This window comes from Melozone crissalis, unplaced genomic scaffold, assembly GCF_028551555.1.
Source record: "Melozone crissalis strain CALT ecotype California unplaced genomic scaffold, PUWL_Pcris_2 ptg000045l_1, whole genome shotgun sequence".
NCBI classification, from domain to species: domain Eukaryota; kingdom Metazoa; phylum Chordata; class Aves; order Passeriformes; family Passerellidae; genus Melozone; species Melozone crissalis.
The window spans coordinates 29,714,257-29,729,151 of NW_026535823.1; the positions used below are offsets into that span (position 1 = coordinate 29,714,257).

Sequence of the window (14,895 nt, forward strand, 5' to 3'; positions counted from 1 at the left end):
CCAAAACATTGTAATGTGTCTACCTACTCCATGGTTCCATTTGGATGGAAATTTTCTATCTCGTTTAAAGACTATTAAAGCCCTGCCTTTCTTGCTCAGAACAAAAGGGTATTGTTGGATTTGTTTTTCGTTAGGTTCGTATTCAACAAAAGATGATTATTCTGTCTGCTCAGTGCTGAGATCCCTGTGAACATGTAGACATCCTCTCTACTTGCTTTTCTTTCCCCTGGCTGACTACAAAATAGAAACATTTCCTTCTCACAGAAGTGCACGGTTGAAATGCACAAAAGCAGATGTTATTTATCAAAACTTTCAAGGTTTTCCTCACATAGGTATTAATTAAAAAGTTGATATGAGGCATAATTGAATAAAGAAGCAGCATTGCAGGGCATAGCAGGAGCAGCAATGAAATCAATACACATTTATGATTAAGAATTCATCTTTCATGAAACAAAAACTGTTGTTTCAGTAAAAACCTTTTGACCTTTAAAGAGCGACGTGGCAAACCCACAAACATGGAGTTCTTTGTTTGGTCCCTATTATTGCCATCACACTGTAACCTGGGTAGAAAAGCTTTTTGGATCCTCCTGTGGGCAGGAGAGCAGGATTCTTGCTTTTGGAGAGCTCACAGCCCATTCACAGTGGGTTGACTTTTAAAAGACCCATTTATTGAGTGACGCAAGGTGCAAATTATGACTCACTCTGCATAGGTTAGGTTTGTGAAAAATCAACCTAGATTCATCTCCTGAGCACCTACACAGCTGCTTAATCCATTTATTATCTCTGGGGTCCCATTAACCCTTTGAAAGGGGAAAAGTGATCTGCAGCACAACCCAGCCAAACTGATGTTCTTATCCAGGGAGTTGACGCTTTTCTCTTATCAGATCTAGTGAGGGACAGATTTTCTTCTCCCTGGCCAGGATTAGATCGCAGAGTGGCTCAGCAGTCAGAGTTTGAGCATTTCCTCCCCTTCCAACAGCCCTCACAAAAAATCCATCACTGCTGGTGTTTGCTGATATGTGACACTGTTTTGCAGGCCTCACCCAGATGAACCAGATGCTCTTCAGTGTCTGAGTCCTGTAATGATCTTGCAATGATACTGTAAGTAATTGTTGTTCATTATAAACAGCTTTTTAAGCAGAAGTGTGCTGCTAGTCCAGCATGTTTTGTTAGCTGAAACATCTCCTTGTCTTTCCTAGTTGTATCACAGCCTATTTTCCCTGTAGATTTGAGGGTTTGGGAGCAGTTTTGCTGTGTTTGCAGAGCCTTTCAAAGGACAGAACCACCTCTTCACCTTCCCCACCCATCTCCTCCCCCATCTTCCCTCCTTTCAAAGGGAGAACACCAGGAAGTTTGGAGATTCAGATGTGGTTCCTAAACCTCTGTCAATGAGGAAGGTCTCCTATGCTGCTGGAAATGGTGTGCAGCCACTGGTTCCTGTATTTCAACTCTCCTTCCTCTCAGGAAACCCAGAGTCCAAGGGAAGGAAAACCCCAAATGACCCTTGTACAGGTCATTGCAAAAAGTGGTGGTTGCTTAAAAAGGGTGTTACCTTGTGTGTGTGGCTTCATTTCTCCACCTATCCCTCTTGTGCACATTTTACAAATAGTGGCAGCTGTTACAGACTGGCATTATGGGATGGACACTGAGAAATGAAGTGTCTCTTTCTTTGACCCCTTGTTTTCAGTCCTAACTCAGCACAATTCTCCTTTCCTGGTAATAAGGCTGGGCTTGAGGAGGGACTGTACCTCCTCTTGTTGCTGTGATTAAACACGGCAAAAAGCTTTTCTCCAACGTTGAATCAAATGCTGAAATTAATTTACTTCCTCTCTGTTCATAAATACTGTGTGTCAGCCCTCTGCAAGCCATAGTTTGCTAACCTACTCCCAGAGATTCCTGCAGAGAGGAAGTGGCAAAATTGCATGTAAGATTATTTACAGAAAACTAATGTGAAAAATGAATATTGGCCAGATACCTGTCTGTGTCTTAGACTCAGGGAACACTTATTACCCTCTGACTTTCATGGTCAATCACAACTAAACATAAAATGTGAGTTTCACAGCCCATGTAGGAGATTGGAATTGAATATAAAGATATATATGCTGTTGTTTTTAAGCCCATAATAAAACTTACTGAATACTCATGAATAATAGATGCATTTAAAGGAAATTACAATCTGCTCCTGTTTAATCTTTGAAAGAAAAAAACCCAACAAATTAGCTTATAAATTCTCTAATGGTTTATTCTTTAGGCCAGAACAATGGAGGCTTGGTATGAAATTCACTGGAATCAATAAAAAGACCCTCATTTTGTGCCCCAAATTTGTAATCCACACAGAAGTCTGTTATGGCAGCTGCCACCTTTACTAACACACCAGGGTTCAGCCTGGGTTCCTCCAGGGCTACAGCAGTAATGGCTCTGAAGTCTGGCTGGACCAGGCTGATATTCCCTGTGGATCAGGCACAGAGCTGGACCTGTAACATGCACTCACCTGTGCCTTACATCAGTGAGTCTGCTATGTGCAGCTCTTGTAAATGGAGCCCAGAAATGAGCGGCGCTTTCGGCCCGTGCGCCGCTGAAACGTGATCCAAGGCTCAGGCAGGTTCCAGCTGGGCTCTCACCCCTTGCTCATGAACGTACATTTATGTTCTCAGAACCTCAGAGCTCCTTCTGCACGGGCAAAAATTGTAAAAACAACATGAACAACGTTCTCTGTGTACAGCGGAGTTCTTTAAAGTGCCTGAGGGTGTGAACATAAGCAGACACTGTGTTCACGTACAATATGAGCAGGACTTCTGGGTTTTGGCATTTAAAATGACAATTAAAAATACAGCAGGCATGTTTCAGCAACTTTATGGGTTGCCATAAACATCCAGAAAAGGATTCACTGTAAGGATTGTTTTCTTTTTTTGTGTTCTACCTGAGTTTTCAGTGTGATGTGTTGTAACACAGCACAAAACTAAAGGGCAGAAGGTGTCTCCTGCATTGGAAACTGCTGTACATCAAAAAATGCTTCTTTGGGAGACTAAAAGTTTACAGACTGTTTGACTCTGTTCAGGTAATTGTTTTAGCTTCCTGCTCAGGAGTTTTCTATAAAACCTTGAAGAGAAAAAGCCCCAGAGAGGTCTGGGAGGTGAAAAACACTTTTCTTCCTCAGCAAGGAAACAAATACAATAGACTCAAAATCGGTCCCTGGCACAATTCTGGGTACCATGCCACTACCTGAATTTTCTTAGAAATATTTACCACAGGAATGACATTTCTGCATAGTCAGGCAGCTCTTCCCACTGTAGGTGCCTGACAATTGCCAAGGACTGGGAATTGTACACTGTACCCTGTCCTTGTAAGGAACCCAGTGTTTATAAAAATATAAGGCACCCCTTGTTGTGTTTTAGGCATTAAGGTGAGAAGAAGAACCTGAATCTCAAGTTAAGCATTTAATTACAAGGCCTTTCTTCCTCAGCAATGTTTTGCCTGCCCCTTGTAAAGCTTTGGCAAAAAGAATTCCCCAGCTTCTTTGGCTTGTAAACCTGAATGTCTTATTAATCAACACCTAAATCTCCAAAATGCTTTGAGATGTTATTTTGATATTGAGTGGCATGTCCCTTAGGATGGTCAGCTCTTTCCAAGCCTTAAAATGGGAGATAAAGCACAGTTTGTTGTTAGATAGTTCTGAAATCCATCCTTTCTCTTTGGGACACTTTAGCTTAATGTTTTATTCTGTGCTTGTATTGAAACCTCACAGCCATCCCCTGACCACCTAAAGATGCATAGCTAAAACAAATCCCCTGCAGCTTCCCTGGGTTTTTCTCAGTCCCCTCCTCACCATGGGAGTTGTGTGTTCTCCTCTTTACTGAATGCCAGTGTTGGGATTGTTTTTCAGGACAAGTGAGAAGTAGGCTCCTGCCCTGAGTGAAGCAACTCTCCATGTTAGTGATCCAGTGTCTCAATCTAGGCAGGAAGAAGTAAGGAAACTGCTTTATCCTCCTGAGTGCTGAAAAGCAATCCCCAGGAACTGGGAATGGGACATCTGTCAGAAAAGAGGGAGATAGAAGGTATCTTAGGGCTACATTTTTTTCCTGTGGCTGTGCCTTTGGCTTGTTTTATCCCTTTCCTCTCCCCCTTACCACAATTCAGGACTGTGCATGAGCTCTTATCTCCCCTTTACCTTTATTTATTTCCTTTACTGAGGCAATAATTTTGCAATCTGTGGGATTCAGAGCCAATCCCATTCTCCCATTCTCCCTTTCTACCTTGCTGTCTCTTTTTCCTGACCCTGCCACAGCTGCAATGCCCCGCTGTGAACCAAAACTCAAAGGTCCTTTTTGTTTGGTCGATTTTTGCTTTGCATTCCTTCCCTTTCCCTTGCATTCCTGCTCAGTGTAGCCCTAGCAGCTCTTTTCCCTCATGTGGAGCATCAGGCACATCCCCCAGGCCTCCTGCTGAAATCTTTCCCTCCCTGAAACATGACCTTGTGCTGGATCTCACCCCTCATGCAGGTGCTCAGCACAGAACAAACCTCAAGTCTTGTTAAGAGCTGTTTCAGGGGGTGAAGTGGGCATGAGATAAGGTTCAATTTTAACACTCATCCTTTGTCCAGGGCGAATTGGATGTTAATTGTAGTGACACTGCTGGGGTGGGCAGTGTTTCTAGCTCTGAGTGTTATGCAGCAGCAGCTGTGTGACTTCTTCATCTGTACAATCAACCTGAAACTGTCTCAATTAAATCACGCTTGTAATTGCTGCTACCATGAGAAAGGGGAAAAGCAGCTAGAAGAGTGCTCCAAAATCCTGTTTCTGACTCCTGTACTGTGGTGAACATTGCCAGCATCTTCTTTGGTGATGGAGACATGGAGCTCACCTGAACATGGAACAGGGTTGAATAATCCCATTCACCTGTTGTACATCCCAGGTTTGTCCCTTGCCTTTCCTTTGCTTGTCCTTTGCCCAAGCCAGTCACAACCAACAAAACTTCAGCTGCTTGGCCAAGTGTGTCACAAGCCACTGCACCTTAATCTTGGCAAATTTATCTTGCTGTTCCAAAAAATTCCTCACACTCCTTGGCATTTACTCCTGTGGGTATTTGTAGACTGTTATGACTGCCTTTACTTGTTGTTTAACCATTTAGCTGTGTGCTCATAAATCATTCCCCCCTCAGCTCTTTAGCTGGGCTCCCTGCCTGTGCTGCTAAGTGTGAAAACTCCAGGCTGAGCCCCCCTTTCCACATCTGCTCCCCACAGGATTCTATTGGTGGCACAAAGTCATTGCTCAAGCCATGATTTCATTCCTGGCTTGTTGCACGATCCCTTGCTGACCAAAGGATCTCTGGTTCTCTGCAGCAATGCTCTGGTTTTATTTCCCAGGTCCTCCCACATTCTCCTAAGACTTGTTCCACCTCTTCCCCTGAGTTAAAAACCCCAGTTCAGGCTCCTTGCCCCTTCTCCCAAGAGCACAACTTCTGGGAGTAGCAGAGACAGGGAGATCCCTGTATATTCCTGCATCCCTCAGTCTTTCCTGAAGGACTTCCCTGCAGCCAGAACCCCTTCCAGGGGCAGCTGGAAGATGGGCACCCACAGCAGGGCATCCAGGACATCCCGGTGGGTGGGATGGGCACCCACAGCACATCTCCCAGGTGGGTGTCTGGTGGTGCAGGGTAAGGAACAGAAACTAACTGGATTCAAACCTCCTCTTCCCCAATGTGTGGCAGGAGCTGGCCAGGGAGCTGGGCCACATGTTTATCACATGTACCATGGGAAATTCTGGCATTTTTGCCCTCTCCTGTGGGCACCTGTCTGCATTCTTGGAGTCTGGACTTAACACATACAAATTTCAGGAGCTTTGTGGTGAGGACAGGATATGCAGTCAATTAAGGCATCTCGGAAGTTATCTGGATTTAAATTAATTTCCACAAACCCTCCAAAAGGTGCCTTTATCCAGTTTATGAGGATAATGACTATAGCAAGGATTGAAAATAAGTAAGAGTTGTGTAAGGCACAGGAATTACTTCAGAGTCCAAATGAGACTTTGACTTTTAGGGAGAAGGAAGAAACTTCTTGTGGGCAGATTTACCCGTAGCTACCTATTGCAAACTTCCTTTTACTTTTTTGTTACATTTTTGTGTGTGGTTGCAACCACATAGAAGAAGGACCAGAGAGATCCCTAATCTGGCACAGGGTATCATCCTATCTGTTCAGCACGTTGTACCATCACGTGCAAAGCACAGTGTTGTTCCCTTTTCAGCTGATAAAAATTTGGAAGTTGCAAAATGATCACTTAAACAAGAGACAGGATGCAATGGAAGACATTTCTTTTCCTAAAAGCTCAAAAATTCTAGACAAGCCTCCAGTCTGTGCTGTATTTCCTTCCTACTTGCGCATTCATTTTATCTCCTCCACTCTCATCTTGCTTATTCCTGTGTTAGCTGAGGCTGATCCCTGCAGTGAGATCTCTTTTAGGGCTCTTCCATCTCCAGTTTGGAAGAGTCATCCATTTGCCTTGTGGCAGAGGAAGAATTCAGTTCTGAATTTGGGATGATGTGTTGAAAAGCTACTTTTGTGTCACCTCTGAGCTCCAGAACCACCTTTTAAATCTCTGAACATGAGCAAGAGGGTCCAATATGACCATGAGTTAAGTTAAATTGTACCTGGGAAGTTCAGTCTTGTTTAATGGCTCTGTTCAATTATTCTACTTGTTCATTTATCTTTTCATTAACATAAAAATCATACAGTCTTTCTCCTTTCTCTTCTGAAATAAAGGAGATTCTTATAAGAAATTCAAGTCTCTTCATGTTTTTTTTTCTTCTTTTTGTTACTGTGACTCTACCATGCACTTTTAAAATTTTTAAATAACTCTCTTAACCACATTTTCCCCCTCTGTTTAAATCTCTTCAGACATAAGGCAAGTACAGAGGAAGAACTACAAGTGTAAAAAAGAAAAATCTTTTTCCTCCCTCAGATCTCCAAAATCATGGCTAAGTGCTGCACGTTTATTTAAGCTGTTGTTGAGAAAGCCACTGGTGTTCAGCAAATTATATTAGATTTTCAAAACCTTGGCAATGGCTTTTGAAATTTGATTTTCTGTGTCCCAGATAAGAAAGAAATGCAATGATCCAACTGGAAGTGAGGGTCTTCCAGTTCTGTCTGGTTAGTAGTTTAGTAAAAGTTTAAATATTTATTCACCAGGAAAGATTAGTCCCTGCCATGCCATCTCATGCTCTGCTACAGGGTTTTATGCTCTTTTTCTGGGCCTTTTTCACCAGGTCCATGAAGTCTGACCTCTCTTATTGGCTTCTCTTCGTTCCACTCTATATTGATCATGCTGGAACGATGACCTCTAAAGAAGGTCCTGAAAATCTGATTTAAGTATTGAGTCTGCCCTGGCATGGGCTACACACTCATCAGACTAAGCCAGAAACAAAGCTGAAATCTCTTCTGAAAGTGAGGTTAAATGTTTAAAATGAACCAGAGGAGATCTCTCTCAGAAATGTCCACATCATCCCTCTTCCTCAAAAAGCATGAAGGTTGAATCAGGCTGTCTGATAGAAACAGGTTCTGCACTGGAATTGCACAAACAAACGTGGGAACGCTGCAGTTTCAGAATCAATTGGGATCTGCAGAAAGGGGCTGTGATCCCTGTGAGCTCCTCATGGGCTGTGAGTGCCTTACAGGAGGAAATGTGGGAGCAAGCTGAGAACCTTTGTGTTGACTGTGTGAAACAGTTCCAGCTTTCTGTGCTGGGGAAACATGGAATGCTTGGCTGAGGGTTGATCCCATGAAATGGCCTCATGCCCACTGACTGTGTATAAATTGGGTAATCAAAAGCTAATTACCTCCTGTACAGCATCTCTCCTCTTGAATCCTGTGGGCCATTCCATCCCATGACTGATTGCATGTCTTCTCACTTACATTTGATCCAGCCTCCACAGAAGGCAGTAGGAGTTAATTTTCTGATTTTCCTGGGAAAGGAACTGAGCTCTGTCCTCAGTGAGTGACTTTGAGCAGATGGATGTTGCCGAGCAGTGCAGTGAGAGCAGGAGCTCTGCAGGAGCCATGGGCTGGTGGCAATTCTCCTGGTGCTGCTCAGGAGAAGGCCCTTGGCAGATCCATCCTCTCTAAGAAGCAGAACTACACATTTCTGTGGCTTACTCTGCAAGCACCTTCCCCTCAGAGATGGTGCATTTAGAGCACCAAGAGTTGAGGGAAGTGTAAGAGGGTTTCTCTTTCCTTCCCAAGCCATTTCTAAACAGTAAAAAAAGAACAATTAAGAATTCAGCTGACTTATCCATTAAATATAATAGATTTTAAAAGCCATGAATTTTTTTTTGAGCAAAGATGCACTTGGAAATCCTCCTTTTTTAAAAACCATAAGCTTACACTGTGAGTTGTGGGCACAAAATTAGTACTACTTCATACCTGCAGCTGAAAAAGGAACCATGTACCTCTGGATGTCAAATGTGGCTTTAATCTGCTTCACAGCTTGTTTTGTTTTGTTTTTCTCTGTTTCATTTCCCTTTGCAGTGTTAAACTCTGACCCTGAAAGGTGAGGAAGTGAAGGAAATGGAAGAGTGAAATTTGGGGAGTCTGGGGCAAAAAAGCCAAAGGAACCACGGGACAGCCTGTCTGGTTGAGAGATTGAAATGTAAGTGGACTCCTCAAATTAATTACTTTGGAACCCACTCACTTCTGGATGTGGACTCCCTTAAGCATAAGCCTTACATGATGTCACTGGGATGGCATTTGGGGCTGATTTATGTTGGCACAGGAGTGGCCATAAAGTGCACATGTGTGCCCAGAGTAGCCCCTTTTCAAACAGAGCATGTTTATAGAAACAGGAAACGTGGCTGGAGCAGGAGCACCCCGAGCCACTGCTGTGTCAACAGCATCACAAATACAGGTATCCAGGATCTGCACCCTGCCTGCATTTTCCATGGATTTCCACTCTGCTCTGCAGCCTGGAACACACTTACAAGAGATTAGTGGTTGGTGAATGGAGGAAAAATGACTTATTAGGTGAAATTTTCTCCACCAAAGATGAGTATCTGACCAAGAGCCACATTCCACATTTTAATCCTTTTCTTTCTTACTCTGTCTAATCCATGGCTGGTATTTCACAGTGATAATCACTCTCTTTTTTTTTTTTTTCCTCCTTGGAGAATGAGGACACATTATATTAATTATATCTGATTCTGTAGTCCCATAATTTATATTAATAAAGTATGTGATTTCTGTCTGAATAAATATGAAGCCTTCAGGTCATATTCAGGGTAGTGTAAACTTTTCACAGTTCTTTCTATTACATTAGAAATAGTTAAATTAGCACTTTTAGGAGATAGAAAAGCAGATATATATATATAAATGAAGATCAAAAATTGCAGAGCAGTTTTGGTGACTGTGAAAACTGTACTCTCTGATTCCTCAGATGCATTTCTTTGCATGTTCAGTCTTCAACCTGTTCTGAGTTGTGAGCTGCTATAAATAAACACAAATAATCAGCTCCATGATCTGTTTGAATCTGCTGTAGTGAACTGAGAGGGGTTTCATGCTCCCAGAGCTCAGTGTTTTGTTCACAAAGCAGGCTCCTCTAAGTTTCTAAGGAGAACAAATCATGCAGGGGGAATCCTTTTTCTCATGTGGCATACAACTCTCTTTTTCTCTTCCTCAATCTGAAAAATCCTTGTTTTGGTAATGAAACAATTCAGGAGATTTTTTTTTAGGGCACATCTGACATTAGGAGTTGGAAGAACGAAGATCTTCCTATTGTCTTGGACAGGAAATGCATGTGAATCCTAAAGCCCAAAATGCTGTGTCTATGAAGATTAACTTGAAATAGGAACCTGTAATGAGTCTTTTCCATGGATATACTTTTACACCTTTAGAGCTGACAGGAGGTGTAAGCACTGCTCACAGGAGCACATCTGTAGCACAGAGAATGACGGCATTAACCAGGTAACTCAGAGAGTCTGGACTGGGCTCAGATTTTACTGAAAAGCAGCAGCAACTGTGTTGAAGTTCTTGCTCATGGGATGGAGATAATCTGGGTCTGACTGAGTAGGACTGGTGTATTACCTTCTGAAGGCTTACATTCCCTTTGGAGATGACATGGGAAAGTATTTCTATCAGGGAAATACAGTTCCTTCATCAAGTGTCTTAGGACTTGTTTATTTACTGATTGCAAGTCAGATAAATTTGTCAAAACATTTGTAACCTGCAGAATGAAAAGCAGAACCAAACAAGCTGCCCTTGGTGTTTTATTGCAGGAATTATTTCATGTCAGATTCCTGAGTGTAGCACTCAATGAATATCCTAGCATGGTCACTGCTATTGAGGAGCAGACAGGAGCTGTGATGCTCTGTTGGGTTTGGACTGGGATGAATTTGCCTGCTTTTTATTGGAAAATTGCTTGCAGGTAAAGCCTTTATTTGAGTTCTCCTTTGCTGTTTGATTTCAGGGCATGCTGGTGTGTTTGGGACAAGATTAGAACAGAATAACAGGAACACTTATCAGAAGGATTGGGAAACAGATACTGTGGTGCTGAGTGGGTGTCATGGGGGAGGGATTTTAACTTCCCTGGATTAGTGCCCAGCACAGGGGTAGATGTAGGAAAAATCACGTCGGCAGAGAATTGCGTGTTGAGAGTCCGTGGGTGTGAGCTGAGGACGCCCCACAGCAGCCTGGAATCCCAGCTCTGCTGTCTGGAATTGCAGGAATAGGCAGCACAGGAGCTCTGATGGCTAAAGGGGCTGTGTTCCCTGTCACAACAGTGTCCATGCAGGCCTCTTGCCTGGATGCAAAGAGATCTGTTTGTTAGAAATCAAAACATTTCTTTTGATTTCTAACAAACACAAGGTAAGAAACACAAGATTTTCAAAGTTCTATCGCTCACTTCAACTGTTTGGGAGAACTGTTTTCCTTCAAGCTCAGTGCTTGTCTCTGTTACTGCTCACTGTTCCCATGTCACAGAGATCACTGCCTCTGAAGGACTTACTGCAATGCACTTTACTGAGATGGGGAAGAGCTGCTGGCTCTAGCAGCCAGTTTGGCACATTGATAAGGATTCTGAAAATTAGAAAATCTCTGAAGGTGCATATTAGAAGGCTGCTGGGAACCAAATTTCTTATTTTTGTGCACTAACTTTCCTCTGAAATACAAGCTGTGGTGTCCATGTGCATATTTGTGGAGTGGGAGTGTGCTTTTAACACCAAGCTGGCCCCTAACAAATTCTCAGACTTTCTAATCTCTATACAATTGTTTGTGCCCCCTGTGTGTACTTGAAATGAGTGTACATGATGCACACAGAGCCATGGAACAGGATATGAAACAGGAACCTCTGGAGGGAGCGTGAGCCGGACGCAGATGTAAAAGCCTTCAGGAGCACACGCTGCTTGCTGACGTTTGTCAGAGAGGGGTGGCCCGGAATCCCAGCCCAAGCAGATGTGTTGCAACAGGCACAGGAAGAGATCAGTCTTAGTGTCCCCTGATGGCTTCTCCTGGAGATTTGAGGCTATGCCAGCTTTTGTCTGTGATCCAGCCTGGATCTGGAACGAAGCGTTTCTTCCCAGACATGATGTGTTCATGTTTTGGTGTCTGTGAAGCAAAGACTTGATGTGAAACTGGAAGGGGAGCAGCAGCTTCTTATAACTTGTAACTTCTCTCTATTTGCATAAGAATTAGCCAGAGGAAGAAAAATATTTTTGCTCTTCTTGGATGTGAAGTGTAGAAACTGAAGGGATTTGCACTGAGATTTCCCAGCTGTGCTGTCACGGAGGTTGGCAGCCCACACTGCAAGTTCACCCCAGAGCATCTTCCACAGTGATCATCTCCAGCCTCTGGTCCTGTGTGACCTCTTCCCTTTCCCCCTGCCCTCCCCCAGATCCTGGCATCTTCCTTATCTCTGATACCCCTCATCTGACCCCTCCATTCCTGGTCTCCCAGTGTCTCCTCCAGAAGCTGGACAAATTGACAGGTCTGTCAGGAGATGCAGGAGGGGACCCTGGGGTTATCTCAGTGTGCAGGTTATCCAAGGGTTGCTCTCAAGAAATGGATCTGGGAGCAGTCCAAGTCATCCCAGGCTGGAGACAAGTGGAGGCTGGGCTGGTGAGTTCCTCAGGACCAACTGTCTTGTGGCTATGGGGGAAAGATGAGAGCTCTGAAAATAGTGGTGAGGCACCCTGGAGGCAGAAAGAGGTGCCTGAGATTGAGAAATGTGGAAGGAAAGTTATTTTTTTGGTATGCATTTGGGGACTTGGAATTGGCTTCCTCTGCAAGGAAGGGCTTCCTGTAATTCTTTGACTGGTTTTATACCCAGAAGGGAATTCTTTGGCTCTGGATTTAATGCACACATGGGATTTCACTTTGCAGGGAGGCTGCCCCGAGACAAACCACCTCCAAAATGTAAACAGCAAAGTTTTCCTCAGGTACAAACTTCGTGACTGCTTCCACGCTGGACTCCTGCTTGCTCATTCCTCGGCTGGTTTGTCAAAACTTCACAACATTTAGGCTGCTTTTCCTTGCAGTGCTGAGTCATTCTCTGAATGGAGAGAGAATTAAAGGGTTTGTTACTGTAAATTTTGCTAGCCTCTGTCTGAGATCCAAGTGAGAAAAACTGCAATGTCAGTTCACTCAGAAACGAACTTTTAAAAGAACCTTTGTCCTCAATACTTTTGTATGTAACACTTGCACATATTTTGTTTTCTCTGTCACCTGTGGTCTCTTTAATTACACCACGAGAATCTGAACTGTGGCAGGATCAGACACAGAAAAAGCATGACCAAAGGAAAACAGAAGTTTTATTGGTTTTAAGTAGATTTTTCAATCTAAGAGGTGACTTTCCTGAAAAGGCAACATGACATCCCTCTGTTTGCAAAGGTTCATTTGCAGCCCAGAGCAGCTGCCCCATCCCTGGAAGTGTCCAAGGCCAGGCTGGACAGGGCTTGGAGCAGCCTGGGATAGTGGAAGGTGTCCCTGCCCATGGCAGGGGTGGAACTGGATGAACTTTAAGTTCTTTTCCAATCCAAACCATTCTGAGATTCTGTGATTTATGTCCAGGACACACCAGTGCATACAGGAACTGGTGGGGCACGTATGTGCTGCAGCCTCTTTGCTGGGTACAACCAAAGCCATAATTTTAAGGATTATCCTCATGCACACAGAGGAAAATTCAGTTTTCAAAATTCTTTACTGGTGATGAAACGTAAGCCAGAACACTGTTGGGTTTTCTGATGTCAGTGTGAGCTGATGGAGTTGGCAATAAGAAAAATTATCCTTCAATTATAGGCTGAATATGTTTAAAATAAGTCACTGAGACATAGATGGTATGGAGCCCCATTTTACTATTATTATACTCAGTAAAAAAAAGACTCCATAAACTCCTCTCTCTCCTCCCTCCTCTGTTAAAAAATTAGTGTCTTTGTCACATGTAAGAGCTGCACAAGTAACAGGAACAAAACATGTGGGTGTTCTGAACAGAGTCATTAAACAACATTTCTTAAGCACACCAAGTTCTGGACTAATTCATTCTGTAGCTCTTCTGTTTCATGTGCTCAGGTGATAAAGAATTATGCAGAACTTCCATCAGTGGCAATTTTATTTCTTGCCTTGAATCAAATGGTGACTCAGAATGAAAATGTCACTGAGACATGGGCTGTGGTGAGACTCTGTGGCTGCTGGTTCCAATCACCCTGTAACCAGAAGGGGCTCTGTTGGTAATGCAGGAGCCCAGGCCACCTCTGCAGGGATAAGGCAAGAATTAAACTCCACTTGCAGCAGAAAAGGCTGAAAGTTGATAAGCCATGAGTTTAAAAATGTAACATTCAGTGGTTCTTCATAGAAAGGGCACTATTGATGAAAGAGAAACATTTCATGGTAACAAGTTAAAATGGAATGGAAACATTTTCCCCATTTTTACAGACTTTTCTTCTGGATAATATTTCTAACTTCTTTCTGAATCTTCTGTGATCTGTGGTAATGGTAGCATGTAATTATATGGTATAATAATGATACAGAACACAAAGATAACTTATTAAATATGATATATTTATATATATAGCCTGGCACTGGTTTTGGCTGTGGTAGTTGCCATCAACACAAATGTCCAGGAGGAAGCATCCAGCCCTAAGGCACTGTTTATACAGCAGGAAAGTTTGGAAACTTCTGGCCTTGGGGTTGGATGCACCCACTAGCACTGTACTTGATATGCACTCCCACTCTGGATTGAGTCTACCTACCTTCTCTGCAGAGTTTGAAATGCCACTGCTCTGAATGATTCTTCGCCCACAGAGGGAGGGAGGAATTCAAATCAGCTGGGGAGCAAAGCACTCTCCGCTGGGAACAGGAGGAAAGAGGGCTCCTGGTGGTGGGAGAAGTGGGGGAGGAAATGAAACCACTTTTGGGGAGAAGTGGGTTCTGCAGGATGGGAGAATATGGATGAAGTGGGACAAGATGTGAGAGCACCAGACATTGGCAGAGGAGAAAGGAAAATGGATGTTCATCAAGCCCTGACCATAGGAAGAAAATCAAGGATAACACAGTGATGGAAAAACTCTAAAACTTTGGTTTTTTTCCATGAGGATACCCAGCCTGATGATTTGAGGTGACCCTTGTCTATCCAAAACTGTTCTCCCTGGCTGGAAGAGATGCTGCACTTCTGGCCAAATCCCTGCAGCCCCAGCAGTGGTTTTAGCAGTGCCATCCCACACCCTTTCAGTTCCCTGCAGGAGGCAGGAGCCAGTTCTTGTGCCTGGCACACGTCACCCCTCTGTGTGCCCTGTGATTGTTCTGCCTGGAAAGCTGAGAAGCCCGAGCACGAGGTGGGAGAGATGTGCAGAAGGAAAGGAAGGCTCAGGGAAGAGTGGCTCTGCTTGTGTACTTGGCTGAGGGTGTTTTCATTGTAGAGCTCCCTA

The 14,895-nt window shown here is 43.6% G+C and overlaps 1 protein-coding gene across 10 annotated transcripts in view; it reads left to right on the plus strand.

Annotated features, from left to right (window-relative positions):
• FGGY (FGGY carbohydrate kinase domain containing) overlaps nt 1-14,895 on the plus strand; it is a 282,290-nt gene that overhangs the window by 76,830 nt on the left and 190,565 nt on the right. For 7 of the 10 annotated variants that reach the window (XM_054286331.1, XM_054286332.1, XM_054286335.1 and 4 more), the window contains 2 exons: nt 1,037-1,101; nt 8,516-8,636. The exons of 1 other annotated variant lie outside the window; for it this stretch is intronic. The gene's annotated coding sequence lies outside the window, so the exon portion shown is untranslated. The remainder of the gene's footprint in view (nt 1-1,036; nt 1,102-8,515; nt 8,637-14,895) is intronic. 2 more of the 10 variants (XM_054286338.1, XM_054286339.1) reach the window with 1 other exon arrangement.